This window comes from Pagrus pagrus (assembly GCF_965226575.1).
Source record: "Pagrus pagrus genome assembly, chromosome: 7".
Lineage (NCBI taxonomy): Eukaryota > Metazoa > Chordata > Actinopteri > Spariformes > Sparidae > Pagrus > Pagrus pagrus.
Genome location: NC_140191.1, coordinates 738,479 through 750,754, shown reverse-complemented (window position 1 = coordinate 750,754; position 12,276 = coordinate 738,479).

Below are 12,276 nucleotides of genomic sequence, written 5' to 3'. Positions count from 1 at the left end.
CTCAGACTCTAACACTCACTGATTGTTGTTATTCCATCATGACGTCAGCTGAAGTTTTATTGGCTGATGGATTTTATTTCTTCAGCAGAATCTCAACTTTAACGTCATGTCGTGGTTTTCACTGAACAATGTGGACAGCTCCGTCTCAGCAGCAGCTTTCAAACAGCTCAAGCTGCAACACTGCAGAGTGAAGGAGGACTACATGTCAGCATGAATGTACCTCTGCAAAGTATGATCAGTAATCACTGATATAATGCACCACCCGCTGAGCAGCGACCCAAACTGAGCAAACCTAAAGTTGGACTTTCCAGTTCCCGCCTTTAATCACCGCCTTGTGTATATATATGTGTATATATACATATATATACACACATATATACATATATGTATATATATAATAATCTGCCATCAGTGTCACGCTGGAATATTCAGCAGGAACGTTTCATGGCCTCACTGTGAGACTGTCATGTTACATCATAGTTTATGGTTATAATAGAAGACAAAGCCAGCAGAAGGTTTTCCTCCTGAAATCATTTTTATTTTCTTTCACAGAAAGAATGAAAACTGACGCGTCTGAATGAAGAAACAAAGTCTGTGCAGGTTGAATCCTCCTGCTTTGTTCTGACGTCCTCTGTGTTTCATGACGTCTGAACACCCGGATGAAATAAAACACCGTGAGACAGTTTTTCTCCTGAAGAGACATGAGGAGTTTTCCTCTGATTCAAGTTCTGAGGCTGGACTGAGGCAGGCGGCACCGTGTTCTGAAGTGAGGGTGTAGGTTCTGTTGGGGAGGTAATCGGGTCAGAGGTTCTGCTGCAGGTGTTTCTCTCTCGCTGTTCACAGACTCAACAACTGGAGCCTCAACGTAGCCTGAGAGACAAACTCAGGGCAGAAAGAGTCCACGTGATGTTTCTGAGCTCAGTGAGACCTGGATGTCCACAGACCTGCCTCTGTGTTCAAAGTGTCAGCACCAGGTCCAGTTACTGACAGGATGGAGCACCACCACATCTGGACTACAGCTGCAGGAGTCCCGTTCATTTAATAAAGTTTTAACAGGACCGAAAAGTTTCCTCTCCCTTCCTTTAAAACATTTGATTCTTGTGAAGGAGAATTTTATTAACACGTTAGAAACGTCTCGTCCATCAGATCATCGCAAACATTCAGCATCAACACATCAGTAGAGTCCAGTGTCTCGCTGAGACGCCGAGGAGGACACGTGTAAAGCATGAAACAGGGGAGTAGTTGAGTAAATGTACTCAGTTACATTAGACGTCTGGTTATGTATTGATGGGCTCATGAATTCAGGTGTTCATGTGTTCATGTGTTCATGTTTGTGCGGCTGACAGCTGCTGTGTCGTCTCCTCGCAGCCTCTGAACATCGACCTCAGCTGTTTCTCTCGTTAGTGAAGCTTCAGTCTGCAGCGCTGAAGGAGAAACAGCACAAAGCACAAAGTGTGAGCAGCTTTAATGAGGAAACTGTGACGACACAGCTGAGCTGAGAGCAGCTGCTGACTCTCACTCCGTCTCTCTGTAAATTGGATCAGCACCGTCTCTGCACTTTCTAACAGCCTCTTAAAGCTCTTTAAAAATCGTTGGTGGCGTCTCGAGTGTTACCCATAATTCACTGCTCTGCTGGCGCTCCTCAGCGGTTTGGACACTGATGCTCCACGTCCTTCAGTGCTGGAAGGTAACTGAGTACAAAACATCTGAAGAGTTTGTCCCAACAGTTTACAGAAGAACAGCTGAGTTCAGCAGGAGCTTCACATTAAACACCTGTTGTTAAAATAATTCTGCGTTCATTTAGAACTGGAGGAAGGAGATCGGAGTCAGCTCAAAGTTCAAACCAGGGTTTTAATCTTGTACAAGAGGAGCATTCACAGAGCGACACGCAGTTACAAAGTCTCTCTCTCTCTGGGTGTGTCATCACTATATCCAAGCCTTCCTACAGAGAGGAGGATGTTTACCTTCAGTGTCTGTCGGTTCCTTACTTAGGTCATAAAACAAGTTTCAAAACAAGTAATAAAACAAGGTCATAGAAGAGGTCACAGGCTACAGGTCACAGTTCACACCCAACAGTCTCTCTGTGGGCTGTGTAACATCAATTCACATTCTTCTACATGTACAACATTCTCATCACACCTGTCACAACCATCTGATGACGTCACACAACAACAGTCACATGATCATCTCACGGACACGAGTACTTTTAATATTTAACCACATTTTACTGTTTTTAACATTTTCAATGCAGTAATTTTACTTGTCAGAGTATTTTGCAGTTATGTTTCCTCCATCACTGAGGCTGAACACCATCACGACCACCGCGATGATCGGACGGCGGCTGCAGGTGCACGTCAGGTGATCAACCGTGACGCGTTCATTGAAACATTAGTGTTTCTGTCATCTGAATGAACTGATGAGACACAAACAGCATCGAACAGCTGGAGGAAGAACACATGGACCAGGTGAACACATGGACCAGGTGAACACATGGACCAGGGGAACACATGGACCAGGTGAACACATGGACCAGGTGAACACATGGACCAGGGGAACACATGGACCAGATGAACACATGGACCAGGTGAACACATGGACCAGGTGAGATCAGAGGCCTGCAGTGAGGTGGAGGTGGTCTCAGTGCTCCTGGTGTGTTTTTATTTTTACAGCTGAGCGTTTTAAACGACCCGTCTGCATCTCACAGTGTGAGGACAGACGAGGGACAGACGAGGGACAGACGAGGGACACACCACATATTTCTTTAAAATGAGGCCGTGTCCACCCGGAGCTGCTCCATCAGGGCGGGAAATAATGGGGTGTCTCCCCCTCACCTCCCCCCTCACCTCCTCCTCCTGCTCCTGCTCCTCCTCCTCCTCCTCCTCCCCCTCACCTCTCACCTCCTGCTCCTGCTCCTCCTCCTCCTCCTCCTCCCCCTCACCTCTCACCTCCTGCTCCTGCTCCTCCTCCTCCTGCTCCTCCTCCTCCTCCCCCCCCCCTCTCCCTCCTCCTCCTCATCCTCCCCCTCCCCCTCACCTCCTCCTCCTCCTCCTCCCCCTCCCCTCTCACCTCCTCCCCCTCACCTCCCCCTCCCCCTCCTCACTCACCTCACCTCACCTCCTGCTCCTCCTCCTCATCCTCCCCCTCCCCCTCACCTCCTCCTCCTCCTCCTCCCCCTCCCCTCTCACCTCCTCCCCCTCACCTCCCCCTCCCCCTCCTCACTCACCTCACCTCACCTCCTGCTCCTCCTCCTCCTCCTCCCCCTCCCCTCTCACCTCCTCCCCCTCACCTCCCCCTCCTCACTCACTCACCTCCTCCTCCTCCTCATCCTCCCCCTCCCCTCTCACCTCCTCCCCCTCACCTCCTCCTCCTCCTCCTCCTCCTCCTCCTCCTCCCCTCTCACCTCCTCCCCCTCACCTCCTCCTCCTCCTCCTCCTCCTCCTCCTCCTCCTCCTCCCCTCTCACCTCCTCCCCCTCCCCTCTCACCTCCTCCCTCTCACCTCCTCCCCCCCTCCTCCTCTGTTTCTGTGCAGGTGAGACGCAGCAGCTCTTCCTCTTCATTAAATATCTGTTATAATGAAGCGAGACGTCCCAGCAGACCTTCAGTCCAGAGGTCAAAGGTCAGCTCAGGCTTGTGGGAGGACGACCTGGAGCGTCCCCCCTCCTCAGGTGGATCCACCCGCTGCAGCCCTTCATCCATCTTCCCTCGTCTTCAGAGAGACGACATAAATCACTCGGCCTCAGCGGAGCCGAGGCGCCGCTAACGATCCTGACGAGGAGCGGCGTCTGTTGTCCACACGTATCGACCGAGAGGCCGCTCGCCATCTCTCGCTCTGACGGGCGAATCATCCGTCTCACTTCACGCACGCTCGGCTCGTTTTTCTGTTCAGCTCGCCGCGTCGAGTCGGCCCCGACGCTGCCGCCCGCAGATAACCAGCCGGGAGAGTCGAGGCTTTGTTCACTCCCACAGCGATCATCAAGTCGTCCAGCCCGCAGACACACAATGGCTCCGTAATGAGCCTCTCCACGCAACAATGGAGCAGATGGAGGCTTCGCTCAGATAAATAGAGCAGCAGTCATTGTCTCCGTCCTCCGTGATGATGTTTACATGCAGCCCATCAGCAATCAGCAGGACGCTCACAGAACATGATGGTTCTGGATCGACCCGGACTCATTTTCTTAAAGAGTCAACAACACATTCTGCTGCAGACACTCAGTCCTCTGACGGAGCCTCCGGGCCTTCGTCTGTCCTAGTGTCCCCGTTCACTGCTGCCTGCTCCTCAACACGTCCTGCTCCTCAACACGTCCTGCTCCTCAACACGTCCTGCTCCTCAACACGTCCTGCTCCTCAACACTTCCTGCTCCTCAACACTTCCTGCTCCTCAACACGTCCTGCTCCTCAACACGTCCTGCTCCTCAACACTTCCTGCTCCTCAACACGTCCTGCTCCTCAACACGCCCTGCTCCTCAACACTTCCTGCTCCTCAACACGTCCTGCTCCTCAACACTTCCTGCTCCTCAACACGTCCTGCTCCTCAACACGTCCTGCTCTTCAACACTTCCTGCTCCTCAACACTTCCTGCTCCTCAACACGTCCTGCTCCTCAACACTTCCTGCTCCTCAACACTTCCTGCTCGATAACAAAGTTTCACTTCCTGCAGCGTCATGTGTCGCTCAGAGCGATCACACTGAGCCACAGAACAACGAGCAGCATCCTACATGTTGTTTTATTGATTTAGTATCAGCATTGTGTTTAACTGGTGTTAACAGTCACACACACACACACACACACACACACACACACACACACACACACACACACAGTGAGCAGCAGAACTTGGTCCGTGACGGGCTTCACTGCTCACCAGAACATTAAGCTGTTTACCATCTGCAGCTGATCAGACTTGTTTTTAAGAATAAAACGCTAATGAAGCTCAGCTAACTCAGTGATAAAGAGATTATTATACTCTCTTCTTCACAATAAAAGCATCCAGCTGTCGGAAAGCTTTTAGTGTGAAGCAGCAGCAGCAGGAAGGAAAGGTCCAGTGTGGTCCAGCTGAGGTTGTCAGTGAACTGACCAACAGAACCACAGGTAAACCACAGGTGAGACACTTTTATTTAACATAAAATAATGTTAAATCAGTGGTTGTATTATCGTTATTGACCAGGAGAGGCAGGTGAATCAGTTATCAGCTGAAAACATCGATATCCTGCATCCCTATAAAATCCACACGGCGCCGGTTCTGGTCTCGGTCCAGAATAAAACCAATGATCGGAGTTTTTCCAAATGGTTTCCAGAGCGTTGGTTAAATGTTGTGTTAAAACCATCGTGGTGTTTCAGAGAAAACAGATGTTGTCCTCCCGGATCTCCACTCAGCCCGACGGTCCTGCAGCCTCGATGGGTCGATGCCAGCTAATAAATAAAATCCTGATGAGCTGGGCCCGTCTCAGCTCACCAGGTGTCGGCTGTGATGCGGGTTTGTTTCAGTCTAATTTAGTTGTCAGACGTCTGAAATGGACCTGCTGTCATTTTCACATACAAACTGTATTTTTAAACATCAGACAGTTATAGAGAACAGAACCGCTCGGTTCTGATGCTGAGTGATGCTGATGTCCTCGTCGGGCTTTAATCTCTTCTTCTGTTTCTTCAGTCTGAGATGAAAACTTTTGTCTCAAACTCGTTGAGAATCTGTTTTAGTGAGAAGAGTTGTGATGAAGTTAACAGCTGACTGAGTGTTTGTGCGCTGCAGCGTCGCTACATGAAGCTCGTCCTCCTCACACATCAGAGGCTGCAGGTCCACGGGCTTCAGGAGGCCACACACACTTTCATGATGCTGTGGAGCAAAACTGTGGACGCTCGTTAGGAAGAAACAGACGAGACAAAAACTTTCACCCTGAGAACCGTCTGCTCGTTACGGTTCTGCTCGTTACGGTTCTGCTCGTTGTGGTTCTCCTTAAGAATAACTTTCCGTAATAACTAATAACTAAAACTGAATAACTTTCAGTTTTAAACTTTAATAAAGTTTAAAACTTCCTGTACCTGATGTTTGTCGTAAACGCAAAACACACCAGAACCTTCATTTAATGACAGGACAAACTTTGTACAAACACACACACACACACACACACACACACACACACACACACAGGTGTAAACTGGGTTTTCATGAAACACGTCACGTGATCGTTCACTGAGCCGACAGGAAGCAGAAGTTACAGTCAGGCGGCGACTGAACATCACACAGAGACGTTATTTATTTTATTTCCTCTTTCTGTCGTCTCTTCTTCATGTTCTCTTTTATTTCCTTTTTCTGCTCATATGTCATCCGTCATTTCTTCCTCCTCTGTTTTACAATAACATGTAATGATTTTAAAAACCTATAATTTAAAGTGAGCTTCCTTTATTCCCTCCTGCAGCTCCACTCTGTTTAATCAGCTTCAGTGCTGCCACAATATTACAACCGGCTCATTATTCAAATATTTCCTGAATTAATGAACGTGTCGGAGCATCGTGTGTGTGTGTGTGTGTGTGTGTGTGTGTGTGTGTGTGTGTGAATATGATAATGAGCTTCCTGTGTGGAGCAGCGAGCTGTCACTCAGCTCCGTCTCATCCTGATCCAGAACCAGCAGCTGGCTCGTCCGTCCCATAATGACTGAAAACAAACACTGATTATTGTCTAAAATATCGTTTCACTCTGAAAATGTAAAATATAAAAATGTGAAATCAGTCTGAGAGAAAATATGTTGCTCCAGCTACACGGCCAGAAGTATGTAGACGTCTGAACGTTTCTCTGACAGCTGTTCGTCCAGACTTCATCGCTGAGTCCAACATGATGATCAGGCCCGTCTCACTGTTCAGCACAGAGCTGCTGGACGGGGAAGAACTTACAGTCCGAGTCCAGTCCAACACCTCTGGGAGAGTTTTTAGTTAAGTGGGGACATTTTGAGGACGATGACTCAAAGGCAAATTTAGGAGGAGAGGACATTTTGTTATATTCAGAAACTTCTGGAAAGTTTAGCATTTTTTCAAAATAAAACGCGAGGACATTTTCAGAGACTGAGTGGAGGTCAGAACATTCAGTGTTCGGTTCACACATTTTATTATTTAGAAACTTTTTGGGACGGTGGGGACAGTTTCCTGTCGACGGCTCGTCCAGAGTTAAACATCATCTCCTCAGATCAGGTCTTGATCTCTGTGATCGCAGCAGACGAGCTGCATGGAGATCATCAGATGATGACTGAGGTTACAGTTTTGGGTGAACTGTTCCTTTAATCTCAATCTACTCACTAAAGTTATCAAATAAACGTAGTGAAGTTCGTATGAAGCAGCAGAAAATGGAAATCCTCTTTTCTGATTCACAGCCTGAATGTTTCCTTTGTTCCATCCATTACCGACGTGTTGATGAAGGTTCTCAGTCGTCCGGGTCGCGGTACCTCTCAGTGCTGCATCGCAGTCTGATGATGAAATGTGTTTTGTCTCAGCTTTTGTTTTGGAAATCCTTCGTCTCCATGGAAACAGAGCGGCAGACGATGATGATGTAAACACGGTGTTAGAGTTTTGGGTCACATGTCTGAGGTCAGAGGTCAGAGGTCAGAGGCTCCTGGTGTCTGTTTATAGCACAGAGCTGCACGCTGGCTTCCTATTGGCTGCTCCTCATTAACCTCCTCGTTAGTCATCTGCTGAGGTAATTAAAGACCTGCTGAACCTGTTTTAATGACGACTTCTGAGGTCACAGTGTTTCAGAGAGAAACAGCAGCTGAAGGTCTCGACATTAATCAGCTGTTTGTGACTCTGAGCCAATCAGAGTGAAGAGATTCTGCTGAGTCATGACAACAAACTTCACTCTGGGAAAGTTAACTTCACAAAGTTTTCCTCTGAGTTTTGACTAATTAACAAATCACCACAGGTGAACAGGAAAAAGGCGAAAAAGGAAGGAAGTGAAAAGCAAAACATGACACATGATGAGAGAACTTCAAAATAAAACAGGAAATAACTAAAGACAAAAACTCAAACTATGACGGTTACTGTGAGATGATCTTCACAGACGGCCTACAGGGCGGTGTTAGCATGTTAGCATGTTAGCATCTTGACATTTAGTCACTTCAGGTGTGAAAAACATTTGTAATGTAATGTCGAGGTCGGGGTGGATGAACACAGCTGATCATGTCACATGACACCAAAAGTCAGTGTTGACGATTTTAAAAGCTGCAATATGTGAAAAATTGTATGAAAATGTTGTTTTTTTAACTGAAATAATCAACAGAGTGAAGAAACAAAAAAGACATCATAGTCGTTTATGTAGTGTGTTGCAGAGATATAGCTAGCTGCATGGCTAACTGAGCTAAAAAGCTAACAACAGTCATGGATGTATAAAATACAGCTAGCAGCAGTTAGCAGCTACTCTGCTGCCCCTTGTTGGTCTGGAGTATAAAATCAACAGGTGACGTCAACTTATCTGAACCAAAACTGTGAACTTCACCAAAACAGAACCAGAACCACCGTTGCAGCACGGCCAGAACTCATAAACTGCTGAAGTCGTCAAATGACGAGAAAAATGTTCTTTAACAAAGTTTATAAAACATTTCATCAGCTGGCGTCCTCCCGTCCCTGCCGCTGCTCTGGTTACATGAATGTCATTAAATCCTGTCTGAGTATCACAAAGCGTCGCTGATCTGTTTTCACCTGCACCTGTCGGCAAAACTACAATCCTGTAGATTCCCATGAAACCACTTCCTGCTCGCTCGAGGATGAACGTTTAATTAGATTTAAATTTCTTCTTTGGGTCCATTTTTCAAAGACTCGTCTGGGTGAGCGACAGCAGAGGAAGAAGACAGGAAAGCATTTTAATGGAGCTTCATCAGAGCTGCAGAGACACAATCATCTGAAAGATCAGATTTCAGTCTATATAAAGAACGATTGACAGGAAGTCCAGTCAGCAGATTCTCTCTGCAGTAATTCAGCTGAAAGACGTCCAGACGTCGGTTATCTGAACTGTCAGCTCTGAGTCTCAGTCCGCCGCCTCATTAAGGTTTTAATGTGCTGAAACTTGGGCTGAAGTTTGGTCAGACTTCAAGTATCGGAGCTGCTGACTGACAGGAGAATCTGCTGCTGCTCACGTGTTCACGTTTACAGTAGTTCGATGGAAAACAGGCCAGAGGTGAAGACAGAGAAAAGACATCGATGACGAGAAATCAATAACTGGTTGCTATTAAAAACCGAGCTGGGCTCACTGTAACATTCACACAGATACAGAGAAGCTTTCAGACAAGGAGCACAGATCCTCTCCGAGTCTGAGTCTGAGTCTGAGTGACCTTCTCATGATGTCGTCATACTGGAGAGAAGTTTCCCGCTGGTCCACATGAACCTCTGACACTCGACGTCCTGCACTGGAGGCGTTTGGTAGGTTAAAACAAATCTCTAACAGCAGATCTGAAGTCTGATCATCTCCTCGTCCTGTGTTGCCTCCACTGGTTTGCAGCTTCATGGTGAGTCGGTGGCGTCTCACAGTGAATCTTTTGTCCTGTTGACAGAGTTAATGACCTCCTTTCATCCGTCTCCTCCTTCTCCTGAACTCGTAACGCCTCCGAACAGAATCAGCCGAGAGGTTTAATTACTGCTGCTGCTGTTCGGGAGCCACACTGAGGATGTTGGCTCAGCTCAGAGATTCTCACAGCAAACAACACACAGCGAAACATCCTCACCCCGACTGACGGACGCCTCAGAAATTATTCTAATGTAAAAATAAATACATCAAACTTCTTCCTGTGAGCAGAATATCCACCAATTAAAAAACTTAAATTCCCACTTACAGTAGCATTCAGCCACTTCCCAGCTAACATTACTGTTTGTAGTGTTACACAATATGATAGAAAAATAAATTAATTCCAGAAAATCAACGCTCATCTTTGACACATTTATTTAAGCCTGGAAGTGAAGCACACTGGATGTAATCAAACCGTAATGTTAGCTAAGAAGTGGCTAAATGCTAACGTTAGCTGAAGGGTTATCAAAAACAACTACAGTATTTTCTGGGGTTACAGGTTATGTAGGACTGAAACATGAACTGTAGAAGAAGTTCCTGGATGTTGTATCAAGATTTAAGCTAACGTTAGCAGCTTTACCTGCTTTCTGCTCTGGTTATTGTTCAAATATCATCAGAATATGACAAACAACACATGTAGGTCCTCATTATATCTGCTCTCTCCCTGTTCGTCTGTTTTTGTGCTGTGACAGAAAGTTTTTCTGAGTTCTTGATAGAAACAGTCATTTATGAAATCTTGCATCTTTGACCTTCACAACACACCGACAGACACACAGGTTACTGATAAAACTTTTATTATCATAAGTCAGTTTGTCATTGTTTTGCACACAATACTGCATGTTAACACAACGATAAGTCACCAACACCTGCCCTCGTCTCCACCTTCTGCCTTTGTTCAACACAATGAACCAAAACACAAAGAACAGCGACAGCTCTAACGATTACAAATCAAAGTGATGTTGAGTGGCTGAAAATAATGTGGGGATGTTGTGTGTACCAGCGTAAGTCATTACTGGAGTACGATTCTTTGTTTTAAGGTGTTTATAGCATAAAAACATTAACTTGAACTAGAGAAATAAAAATACTGACTATCAGTCAGACAGCAGCTGTCCTCATCGATCCGTGTCTAGTTGTTGATCTCTGACCCTGAACTAATCATACGACCGCAGCCGGACTGAAGTACTGCAGAAAACACCAGCTGTTGTCATTTAATATAGAAAACCTGAAATAGTATTGATAATCTTCTCTAGCAATAAGTCTGACGACACATATGATGTGGAGGAATCCAAGAGTTCATTCGATGTCAGATCCGCTGAGATGGTAAAATACGTGGACATTTTTCAGCGAGGTGTTCAGCTGTCATCCACTACAACATACTACATCCTTTAAAACAACTGTTCTCGATGGTAATTTTGCTCCTGACACCCAAAGTCATTGTTGGGCGATTATCACGAAGCTGGAAAATGATGGATTGGTCCCTTCAGGATGGGAGATAAAGTATCTGAAGATGTAAAATGAAAGATCGACAGGCTGTTTGTGGTGAAGAGGAGCTGAGGGTCACTCACTTTTGGTCATGAGTGTTGGGCAGTGACGTACAGAGGGAAATCCTGAAGAAACGTTTCAGAACAGTTTCAGAACAGAGTTCTAACTCGGACCTTTGAGTTGGAAGGAACCTGTTGGGAAGGTTCTTTCCTCTAAGGCTGTCTGGGCCCGTAGTTCTGGTAGGACACCCGGGGAACACACTGGAGAAGTTACATACCTCATCCAGCCAGGGAACACCTCGAGATCATCCAGGAGGGTCTTAAAAAGACTTGTTTGGGAAAAAGAACTATTTGCATAGCCTGGTGCCACCATGACTCGGATCTGTATGAGCAGAATTTCCTAAACAAATGAATCAGCAAGTTGATTGATTTTTAGACTACCTTGCTTTGCCTGGTGCTAATGAGAAGAACCTGGATAAGTGGTGGAAAATGGATAGATGGATCTAAAGGTTGATCCTGACTGAGGACTTGAGCAAACTGCAGAGTTTAGGAAGTTTACACTGACAGGAAAAAGGCCGGGTGAAGAGTTCTGACCGGCAGAAGGAGCTCCGTTCCTTCAGATGGTTTGGGTGGACACCTCCATGTGGAGTTTATTCAGTATCCTACCAGGAGACCAACTGGCAAATCCCAAACTTGTTTGAGGAATCACTAATCCAATCTGGCCTGGGAACAGTTTGGGATTCCCAAGGAGATCTAGAATACGTGGAGAACCACTGAAGGCAAAGTTTTTGATTTACTGATCCCACTTGACCGAGGATCTCGGGATCCCCCAGGAGGAGCTGAAGGATTTAACTAGGAAGGATTTCTAGACAACCTTGCTCAGCTTGGTGCCATTGGAAGGACTCTGATACATGGGTGCATTGTGAAGTTTGATCCTGACTTTAGATTTGAGCAAACTTCAGAATTTTAGGAAGTTTACATTGACAAGAAAAAAAAGCCGGGTGAGGAGGTTTGACAGCGAGAGGGAGCTCCACTGCTGTTGCCCCATGGGTAACACTGAAGACAGGCCTGCCTCCTGGTCACCATCCTTTGGAGATATTCTAGTATAGCCTACAAGAAGGAGACCCAGAAGTTGTTGATGGAATCGGGTCCGGCCTGGGAACACATTTGGATTCCTCAGCAAGATCTAGAGAACATGGCTGTAAGTGTCACGAACTTCCTTCTAACGCTTGAAAATGTGATGCCGAAGACTGAAA